Source organism: Schistocerca serialis, chromosome 9 (assembly GCF_023864345.2).
Source record: "Schistocerca serialis cubense isolate TAMUIC-IGC-003099 chromosome 9, iqSchSeri2.2, whole genome shotgun sequence".
Lineage (NCBI taxonomy): Eukaryota > Metazoa > Arthropoda > Insecta > Orthoptera > Acrididae > Schistocerca > Schistocerca serialis.
The window spans coordinates 315,728,957-315,741,026 of NC_064646.1; positions in this window are offsets into that span (position 1 = coordinate 315,728,957).

A 12,070-nucleotide genomic window follows, 5' to 3' on the forward strand; every position below is an offset into this window, starting at 1 on the left:
TCTTTATGCTAACATAAAGAAAAGAAAGGAATGATTGAGTCCAAATAAAGCAATAACTCCCCGTACAAAGACCGGCACGCATTCACAAAAGAGTATGCTATGGAACCGATGGTGTACTACGCATGTAGTCCCGAGGTGTAGCCATCATTGCTGACCTGTATTGTCAAGAACTGTGATATCTTGCAGACGCAGTCCAAGATCAACGACCAGGAAGATTACGTGAACTGACGATAACGCCCACCCACTTTCTACTAGAGTGAAAAATAAAAACACTGTACAGGAGTTGTTGTGGGAAGTCATTCAGCACCCACCTTATTCATCCAATTTTTCGCCCTCATTTTTTCACCTTTTCCGTTCTCTTTCGAAAAACCTACAAGGAGTTTCCTTTCCTGATGAAATTACGCCCCGAACGTAGCTCGACGAGTTCTTCGCCTCAAAACCACGTGATTTCTACAGTTGCGGAATCTAAAAGTTACCCCAGCGTTGGTAGATTGTTGTAAGTTGTGAAGGAGACTGTATTGTAGATGACTAAAGCCTCTGTTATGTGTGTCTGTTGTGTTTGTGGAAAAACGCTACGAATTCACACACCAACCCAATACTACCTCGCAGAACTTCCGATTATGTCTAATTCGTGATTAATATACATTGTAAAAATTAATGGGCCTATAACCGAACTTACTACTGCCATATCTGTCTACGACTACAATTGCCTCACAACTTATTTTCCTTTTATCCGCCACTGTCATACACTGTGACTGAAATACAACGTGTTCACATAAGGCCTTCCTCAATTCCAATTGCAGTTTACAATTCGAAGAGATGTAGATATATGGTGTTTCCGGCATCATGTAAGGAATTTCAAAAAGTTTTGTGTAAATATTTTTCTGTGCTATTCCTTTAGTTTTGCTTCGAATGAAAAATACCAGGAATGACTTCACCTCAGGAGAAAGCCCATTATATATTATCGTATCCCGAAACGAAACCGCCCATTACCGCCCAAAGAAATTTCCGACGTGAATTTCAAAGGGAGCCACCAGACTTTAATAGTTATCTAAAATAAGTTAAGCTGAAAGGAAATTGATCTTTTAGTACTGCAGATGGGCTTGTGTTTTCGGCGGAGGAGTACTGAATTTTCGTATTAGCAAAACTGTTTCTTTTTCCCATGGTGGCAGTTGCCCATGGGGGCGCACAAAAACAGCTAGATTCTGGCAGAAAACGCGTATCTCATAACTTGGTATAGCAGATCAGAGAGATCTTCCAGCGATTCCCATCTATGTCTACATCTATACCCAGCAAGCTACCTTACCGTGTGTCACGTAGGTTACTTAATGTACCATTACCACTTCCCCCCTTTCCCGCTCCAGTCGCTAACGGCAGGCTCTCATCTCTTTGATTTCATGTTCATGTCCTATTCGGGAGATATACGTATGAGTGCGCAATCTTTTTGTTGACTCTTCTAGGACCGTGCACTCTTGAGAACTTTAACAGTGAGCCGCACTGCGGTGCAGTGCACCTCTCTTGCAACGTCTGCCACTGTACTTTGTTGATCATCTGCGCGACGCATTCGTGCTTGCTAAATGAACTAAATGAACCTGTAAAGAAATGCACTGCTGTCCTCTGAATCTTCTCTATTTCCTCAATATATCCTATCTCGTATGGATTCATACTGATAAGCAATATTCAAGTATTGGTCGAACGTGGGCACTGTAAGCTACCTCCTTTTTTGATTCACCACATTTCGTGAGAATTGTTCCAATGAATATCATTCCGGCATTTGTTGCTCCTGTGATTAGTTTTATCGGGTCACTCTACGTTAAATCGTCCAGTATGCAAACTCGATACCTTTTCCCTCGCGCTGATGGTAGAACGGGAATCCGTCGTCTTCCAGAGGAGGCCACCTGTACTGTGGGACGGAGACAAACTGGCGGTGGCTCCATTATGCTCTGGGGAACATTCACGTTGGCACCCATGGGTCTAGCGGAGCTGTTAGAAGGCACCATGACGGCCAAGGGGCACCGTACACTGGTTGCAGAACACGTACACCCCTCGACGACGGTCATGTCTCCCGACTTCAGTGGCATTTTTCAGTAAAATAATGTATCATGTCACAAAGCCAGGAGTGTGATGGAGTGATCCGAGGAACACAGTGGCGAGTTTTGACTGACCCATCGCCCCCTCTCCATAATTTACGGGAATCAGGTGACTTGTGTGTGCAGATGTGGTGTAAACTTCCTCCAGCGACCTACCAGTGCCTCACTGCCTCCATGTCTCAATGCGTCGCCGCTGTTGGCCGTGCGAAAGGTGAACATATCGGTTGCTAGGTAGGTTGTCATAAATGTTCTGGCTGATCAGCGTATTTGTGTCTGTTGTGGGTCAATAGACACACCAAGTATCGATCCTCTACAGGCCTTCCTGCGTTTCGCCACAATTATATAGTATTGCGACTTCCCTGTATACAACAGTATCACCCGCAAAAAGCCTCATGGAAGTTCCGATGATGTTCACTACGTGATTTATGTATATTGTGAAAATTAAAGAAGCTATAACCTAAATTACTTTTACATCTGAAGACCTGTCCATTGAGAATGACATGCTACGTTCTGTTCTGCATTTGGCACATGCGCACTGTGTGTCTCACTGTTGGTAAGCCACAGACGCCATTACATAGCCGTTGGATGTATTTACGTTTCTTTGAGAGTATTTGAAATGCCTCTTTCGACTTAGAAAGCCTCCGACTATGAAATACGCACATGATTTGTTTTCTCAGTGATAAACACGTGAAAGCGGCTCAAATTCATCTTCAGGTTGGGAAGTGTACGCGGAAAACATTATGAGCTAAGGGGCTGTAAGGAAATGGCTCAGACCTTTTGAGGATCGCCATACGAATGATGAGGAACGGAGTGAGCCATATTCATCATTACCGACGGTCTGTGCAGAAAGTTGATGAAAAGCGAGAGAGAACAGACACTTCACGATGTCGAATTTATGTGATGAGTTTCATCAAGTGTCGAGAAGTGTACTTTATGCATTCGTTACAGAACGTTTAAATTATCTAAAGCTGTGCTTACGCTGCGTACTGAAATTGTTGACTCAGGTGCACGACAGCAAACGTTTAGCTTCTTGTCTGACTTTCTTTGAGCGTCAGAATGAGGAAGCTGACGAGTTTTTAAGCTAAATTGCCACAGGCGGCAAAACGTAGGTAGCTGACGTCACACGTGAATCAGACTTGATGTAATCCACAGACTAGCGGCATTCAACATTACCCAAGAGAGTGAAGATGAAGCAAAAAATTTCAACCCGAAGAACCATGTGTATTATTTTTTGGAACAAGAAGGTTATGTTGCTTGTGGATTTTTTGCCTCATGGCGACGTCATTACTTCTACGACTTGTTGTGAGACATTAAAGAAACTGCGCAGTGCAATCGACAACGAAAGGGGTGGCATGGTAAGTAAGTAGACCATTTTGTTTGATGACAATGCCCACCTACACGCTGTCAATCGAGCTCAAGAGATGTTTATATCATTTGATTGGGTACAACTATATCATTTCTCATATAGCCCCGATCTAGCGCCCAGTGACCACAAAGTGTTCTTACGTTTGAAGAACCATCTTCGTGGCCAGCGTCACGACAGTGAAGTTGTGAAAACGCCTATATTTCAATATTTGTCTGACCAGGAAGCAGATATTTATGAAGATCTTCGTACATCCATATTTCATTTGGATAAAGGTTGGACACATCTGGTATAATTTTTGTTAAAAGTGAAACTCCTCCAGCTGCACTTAACATTTTATATTTATTTGGCTACTAGTTTCAACGTTGCGTCAACGCCATCTTCAGGCCCGTACACCGTGATGTTGAGCACGTGTTGGTCTCATGGCGGACTTCTAGTACTGAGCCACACACAATTGATCTAAATGGCTCTGAGCACTATGGGACTTAACATCTATGGTCATCAGTCCCCTAGAACTGAGAACTACTTAAACCTAACTAACCTAAGGACAGCACACAACACAATTGATCTCATCAAAGTGTACAGGCCTGAAGATGGCGTTGACACAACGACGAAACTAGTAGCCAAATAAATTTAAAATCGTAAGTGCAGCTGGAGGAGTTTAGTTTTTAATAAAAATTTATGAGTATGGTGTTCGAAAGCTGGTTTAACGATACGACAAGTGCCTTAATAATGGTGGAAATAATCTAGAAAAGTGTATTGGAATACAGGCTTTCATGGCAAAATGAAACTGCTAACAAAAGTCTATTTGTTTTACTTTTATTTCAAAAAGGTTCTTACTAAAAAGATGCAACTCGTATAATCGTTTTGAAATCCTGCGAGGTCCAGTAGCCTTCCTTCTGGTGAGTGCTTTCAGTTGCATTTGTGTCCCAAAATCACTTATTTGGATATCACCTATTTTCGACAATGTAAAGGAGATAATGTACTAGAGTACCAGCTCCTTCTGTGCGCCACGAATAAGCACAGGCGTTCATTTGGGGAATTCTAGTAAATTTAGCGCAGCTGTGGCTGGAAGGTAGTAGTTGTACGGGCTGTCACATCGGATAGCAGGCGCGGGCGATGTTGATATTTGGCAAATAATTCTGCGAGGCAGGTTTACGACACCGCTCGCAGGCCGGAAGGCACTGCTCAGTGGGCACTATATACTTCTGAAGTAATCAGGGCAGCACAGAACACCGCGTGCTGTGAAGAATCCATACGTTGCAGTTACCCCAGCGTCTAGTGACCTTAGTCTAAAAGCCGAAGCGGACTGAGGAAATCTAAAGTTTTAAGTATTAAAGAGCACGCCACTTGTGCCCTCCAGAGGAACTACATCAGATGCGTAAGGGAAAGACGCCTAAATAAGCGAGACCGGAGGCTCCCATCAGGCAGGCGTGGCGTCTTCTCTCCACTTCAAGAACCGGAGAGAGTGGCGATTGTTCAAGTTGCACGCCAACCACGACGATCTCTGGTGATGAATATCGGCTGGCAACTGGCCCCCTGAAACTACACTACTGGCCATGAAATTGCTACACCACCAAGATGACGTGCTACAGACGCGAAATTTAACCGACGGGAAGAAGATGTTCTGATATGCAAATGATTAGCTTTTCAGAGCATTCACACAAGGTTGGCGCCGGTGGTGACACCTACAACTTGCTGACATGAGGAAAGTTCCAACCGATTTCTCACACACAAACGGCAGTTGACCGGCGTTGCCTGGTGAAACGTTGTTCTAATGCCTCGTGTGAGGATGAGAAATGCGTACCATCACGTTTCCGACTTTGATAAAGGTGGGATTGTAGGCTATCGCGATTGTGGTTTATCGTATCGCGACATTGCTGCTCGCGTTGGTCGAGATCCAATGACTGTTAGTAGAATATGAAATCGGTGGGTTCAGGAGGATAATACGGAACGCCGTGACGGATCCCAACGGCCTCGTATCACTAGCAGTCGAGATGACAGGCATCTTATCCGCATGGCTGTAACGGATCGTGCAGCCACGTCTCGATCCCTGAGTCAACAGATGGGGACGTTTTCGAGACAACAACCACCTGCACGAACAGATCGACGACGTTTGTAGCAGCATGAACTATCAGTTCGGAGACCATGGCTGCAGTTACCCTTGATGCTGACAGGAGCGCATGCGATGCTGTACTCAACGACGAACCTGGGTGCACGAATGGCAAAACGTCATTTTTTCGGATGAATCCAGGATCTGTTTACAGCATCATGATGGTCGCATCTGTGTTTGGTGACATCGAGGTTAACGCACATTGGAAGCGTGTATTCGTTATCGCCATACTGGCGTATCACCCGGCGTGATGGTGTGGGGTGCCATTAGTTACACGTCTCGGTCACCTCTTGTTCGCAGTGACGGCACTTTGAACAGTGGACGTTACATTTCAGATGTGTTACGACCCGTGGCTCCACCCTTCATTCGATCCCTGCGAAACTATACATTTCAGCAGGATAATGCACGATCGCATGTTGCAGGTCCTGTACGGGCCTTTCTGGATACAGATAATGTTCGGCTGCTGCCCTGGCCAGCACATTCTACTGATCTCTCACCAACTGAAAACGTCTGGTCAATGGTGGCCGAGCAACTGTTTCGTCACAATACGCCAGTCACTACTCTTGATGAACTTTGGAATCGTGCCGAAGCTGCATGGGCTGCTGTACCTGTACACGCCATCCAAGCTCTGTTTGACTCAGTGCCCAGGCGTATCAATGCCGTTATAACGGCCAGAGGTGGTTGTTCTGGGTACTGATTTCTCATGATCTATGCACCCAAATTGCGTGAAAATGTAATGTCATGTCAGTTGTAGTATAATATATTTGTCCAATGAATACCCGTTTATCATCTGCATTTCATCTTGGCGTAGCAATTTTAATGGCCAGTAGTGTATTACCAAACTCCGCAAGCTGCCGTCCGCACGGGCGGCGCCGGGGCGTGAACTCGGGGAGTTCTGGGTGCAGAGCCCTGCGGTCCCCGGTCGAGCTGCCCTGGGGACGGCCAGAGATAATGAGGCTCACGACAACGACGGCGGACGGCTGTTTCTTTTCGGCGCTCTCCGTGGAGTCCACGAGTTGCGCTTGAGGGTATGGTGAGCAGTGTTCCAGGCTACTGGCGCAGCCAACGCACGCAGCGGCCACGTAGCCGTGACGTGAATAAGAGCGCTACGTCTGGGAGGCTGGGCGACTGGACGCCGAAGCAGCAGATTCAGGCATTGGCAAAGGTGCTGAACGATGCACGCACGCTACGGGGCACCGTCACCGGTATCAGCGAAAGGGCAGCTGTGTATCTTCGATGCAATATAGACAATGACACACTTGCCGATGTTCTCTGCATGCTTCAGCGTGAGTCATTCCTGTCTCCGAAATCACACCTCTCGGTCGTTCTGAGCTCGGGAAGTCTGTAACACATTTTCGAAAACGACATGTAGAATTTCGACCTTTTCTTTGTCGTCTTCTGGTTTGAGGCCATTATGGTCACAGAATGTCTGAATAGATAGCTTCAAGCCGTTGACGGATTTAATATAAGATGTTAACGTCTTGGGATATTCTGTCAAGTGGGTGGACAGAATTCTACTTCGAGTTCCTTGGACGCTTTCTACAACGTTTCGTTTAAGTATTTTTTCTTTTTGCCTCGAGTATCTGGCTACGTTTAACTTACCACTGAATACCTCTTTTTGCTTTCTCAGCAGTTTTCTAACACATCTGTCGAACCGCAGGGGTCCTTTTCCATCTCTCTAAAGTTTGCTTAGTACAAACAATGTCCAATGCGAATTACGTAGTGCTTTTCAACTTTGTCCATTGATAGTGTTGTCAATGCAGCGTTGTCCATTGATACCCAGTGTTGTCAATGCAGCGATGAAATTTTAATGCCGACCGCTGAGGTAGTCTGAAAGCTTCTGCTTAGCAGAAACGTCTTCCTATTTTTCTTCGTATTCCTACTCACAGACGTATTGACTGATACTGCAGCGGCCTTTCTGCGCTAACTGACTCGAAAAGTTTGACTGTTTGTCAGCAGAAGATCTAAGATGAAACGTTCACGTGTCGACATAATTTTTGGATAAGGCACTTACAATTACTTCACACGACTCCCTGTCTCCCTGTCGCTACAGTCCGACTTAATCAGTATACAGCTGGTAATGGAAATCTTCGCCTAAAACTACAACATGACCAGGAAATTTGGACTAAATATTCTCCAATTTCGCCCTCAAATATTCCGCAGTTACTGCTCCTCACCCAACCGTTCTATAAAAACATCTGGTGACTGTTTGATGCACCTTTAACATTTGCCTTCACCCAAATCATTTCGCATTCTCGATCTGTACTAATCTCATTAGACATTACCTCCTTTTCTCTCTCTCTCTTTCCTTTGAACATGCCTCCACCACCAGAGTTATCTGGTTTCAGTCAGATTTCTGTCTCTAGTTCTATGTGTCCTCTATGAACATTTATAATCTAAACCAGTCCATGGACGTTTCTGTAGAGGCTCCTGCACTTGACTAATACCGTGTTAAAGTTTCCTTTCTACGAACTTCTACGACGAATGCTATCCATCAGAAATCAGAACGCATCTTCTCGGGCCTATTTAGGGATTTCTATACCATTAAAAAACCATACGTGTACGTCACACGACTTCTGTGATCATCATAGGTACTTCCTGCTTATATTGATGTCTGACCGATTAAGGTAGTCCTAAAATTCTCCACCAGATAGCGGGGGTCGTAAACTCTGTATGCAAGATCGTCACAGAATCGTCTGAGTCTCTTGATTAAGCCTTACAATCGGCTCCAGACCAGAGGACCACGATTGGTTCTAGGAACAATACTGCACTATGATAACTCTGTTACACCTGGGGTAAGATGTTTTCCCCAAATCAGCCAGCTGCCTGTAGGAATCGAGGATGGTCTCTGAACCCAGAAGACAGGCGCCATTCCTGCCGACATACGCTACGATTTGCAGTTGGGTGCACCCAGTGTGCGCCGTTGCTGTTGTACGGGCCTTCTCCACGATTCGGTCTAGAACCTTGTGAAAGCAAAGGGATTTCCGTGAGGGGTTCCATCACTCGTCTAACATTGCATATCTCAATGACAGGCAATCACATCTTCTGTACTTGTCCAGATCTCTTAGGAAGTTTAGCCACAGTCCCAACAAGAGAAGGGTACCATTTTGGCTTAGCTGTACTCTCAGCAGCAGCCAGCATCTCGAACCTGCTTTTAAGACGCAAGGGGACAGCTGTACACTTGGTGCCCACTTTCGCTTTCTGCCCAGAGGGACTGCCACTGTTCACTATTCACCGTGAGCTAATTGTCGACCGGCCAGGACGTGCGAATCGGAAGGCCCCAGAGATGCCAAAGTAATTGTCTCAGGTGTCCCTACGGCACCGCAGGCCAGAGCAGCAGCATGAAGCCTATCCATTGTGACCACCACAGCTTTAGCTTCAGCTGTTTACGGACAGTGGCCAAATCCCCTGCATCCGTGCACAAGTCGAAGTCAGTTTGCTGAGCATTAAGGAAAGCCAAACATCCCTCTTTCACAGTTCACAAGGTGCAGCATTAACGACTTCCTGCATGCTTACAAAGTTCAAACTGAGCAAATATTGAAGAAAAACGACTTGCAGCTTGGCCACGTTTTTGCTATTGAGATGTTGGACTGGATCGGAGAAAACCTCGCATATCTAAGAAATATCGACTTTTCTGAGAAAACAAACTTCCAGACAAGTAGTAAGGTTAATTGGTACAACATTCACATGTGGGGTTCAGAACCTTTCCCCCCTCCCCCTCCTCCCCAGTTTTCGGGAACACGTCAGAGACAGCGGAAAGGTTAATGTGTGATGTGTCCTCATGAAAAATACCATAACTGAGCTATTTTTCTTCATCGAGGAAATAGTAACAGGAACCGAATACCTGTACAAACTCGAACAATTTGCGATCTCTCAGATTCTTCCCCTTCAGTCAGATGTGGTCTTCCAGCAGAATGTTTCACCACTGCATTTTACACGTAAATGAATTACTGGACCGAACGTAATACCTCTCGTTATGCCAAAGACTTTGTGTGCACCTCGCCAGGAACATGATCTTGGTGACCTCCGGGGAAGAATGTTGGACGCAACAGCCTCCATCACTCCTGGAAATTTTGAATACACGTGGGTTGAGTGCAATATGAGTTAGATATCTGATGGATTACGAAAGGAGTCCATGTAGAAGAGTATTAGATTATTGGAAAAAACTTTTGGGGTTATTTTACATAATGCCGCAAACCCACATCTCACGGATGTTTAGATACCGGAGATGTTTCATATGGACACTTTGTAGGTTATGAATGGTGAAGACGCCAGTTTTTTTCTTTGAATTGGGTGTACTGCCGGTGGTCTATGTCTTCCCAGTACAACATTTCGACGTCATAACTCGGCGTCTTCTTCAGGTGTCTCCTGTGACTGGTCGACAAGCTGACCGAGTTCCATAGTTATGCCTGGATGGTGTCTGGTGTTCCGGGCCCGCTGCAACCGTTTCTGGCGCTGTTTTTTATCTCTAGGCGTTCCGTCTTCCGCCCGCGCCCGTTTCCGCTCTATTCCCCGGTGCGAGGTGGCCGTGTCAAGGCGTTCCCTACTAGGTCCGCGCCGCCTTGCACGTCCCCATCACTATCGACGCACTGCAGACGTTTCTAATGCTGTTGGCGACCGCTCCGGCTTTCTATCGCGCCCCTGTCATTCTCCTGGCCTCGTGGGTTCGATACACCCCTCAAGCTGCGCTGCCATCCTAATCAGACTGCTGTGGGAACTGGATATTCAGTCTGTGCACCACGTATGTGCTGCCTGAAATTTCGGATGGTTGATGTTGTTCCCTCTCTTGTCCGTAAGCGCTGCAGCTATCTCCCGCGGAGGTAATTGCCGCCTTATACTCCGTAAGATGTTTGGTCCCTTCAATTACGCCCCTGATTGTCTGAGGTTTGTTACCGGAGAAATGAACTTTTTTCTTTGTTTCTTTAGTAATTATAAAGCCGAAATCCAGTCCATACTGAGCTGGAATCCTGCTTCCCGGTTGATCAGATCCTCTGTCATCTTGATTTCGATAGATTCAGTAACACACTGTCCCAAAATCTGGTATCTGATCCCGGATCCTGGTTTTATTACAATGCACGACGTGTTCAGGTTCAAGGCAATGTTCCGTTACTGCTCATTTAGTGGCTTGTGGCCTGTATGTCTTTGGTATTGTTTACATCTTATTTCAACTTTTCTGGTGATTTGACCGGTATAAGACATACCAAAATCACATGATTTTGGTAGATACTACATTTTTATAATCTCAGAACATCTTTGACCATTCCAGTGAGCACGCTGATCTTGCTTGGTGGGCAGAACACACTTTTAATTTTATCTTTTTTGGGTATTCTGTTGATGTTAGCAGATACAGGCCATGTATACGGTAGAAAGGCTATACTATGGGCCTTTCCTTCTTGTTCTGCTCCCATTATATCAGGTAATCTGGTGGGATGTAGCGCTTTACGGATATCCCTCTTTGAGTACACGTTATCTGTAAACACTTGCTGTAAATGTTCTAAGTCTACTTCCAAGTTCTGAATCGGACAGTGTCATGGCTCGATGTACAAATGTTTTCAGTACCCCATTCTTCTGCGCCGGATGAAGAGATCTGCCAGCCTGTAGGTATAAGTCGGTGTATGTTGGTGTCCTGTACACATTGTGGCCAAATGTAGCGCCTGTCTTCCTTTTCACCAGGACATCCAGGAGCAAAAGCTGACCATTGTGAACTTAATGTTGGAGTGTCTCGAGTTCTGATGGCCAAGGAACCGTCTATTCTTTTCTGACATCGTGACCAAATGACGAATCAGTCATCAATATACCTGAAGAAACAGGTCGCCTGGTAGGCTGCAGTCGTAAGTGCTGCATCCTCGAATCTCTCCATAAACATTTGCCACCACCGGAGATAAGAATCTAATCACCGCCACCCCTTCTGTCAGTTCATAATAAAATTGGCCTCTACAAAGGAAGTCGATGTTAAAATTTGCTTGAAAAGGTCCAAAGAAGCTCCATCAAATTTCTCGATGATTGAATTGAGTGTGTTCTGAAGTGGTACCCTCGTGAACAGAGACACAACATCAAAGCCAACCATGGTGTCTGTGTCCGAGATTCGTAGGTTTTTGAGACGTTACACGAAGTCCGACGAGTTTCGGATGTGGAGGACGCACTTTCCCACATATGGTGCTAACGTCATCGTAAGGGGGTGCCTGTAGGGTACGTGGCTCCACCAGTATTGCTTACGACTGGACGAAGCAGTATATGGACCTTGGGTAATCCATAGAGTCTGGGTGATTTTGGTGCCTTTGCTTTCAGTTGCTTGACAGCCTTCTCTGGTCACCCTGTTTCCTTAAGAATCCTGATTCTTTTTTTTACTGCCCACTCAGCCGGGGGGTCGTTCTCTAGTTGATTGTGAGCAGGGTCCTCTAAAATTTGACTGATCTTCTGATAGTAGTCTGTCTTCAGTAGTACTGCGGTAGAGATCCCCTTGTCGGCTGATAACACCACTAATTTTTTTCATCTTCCCGCAAA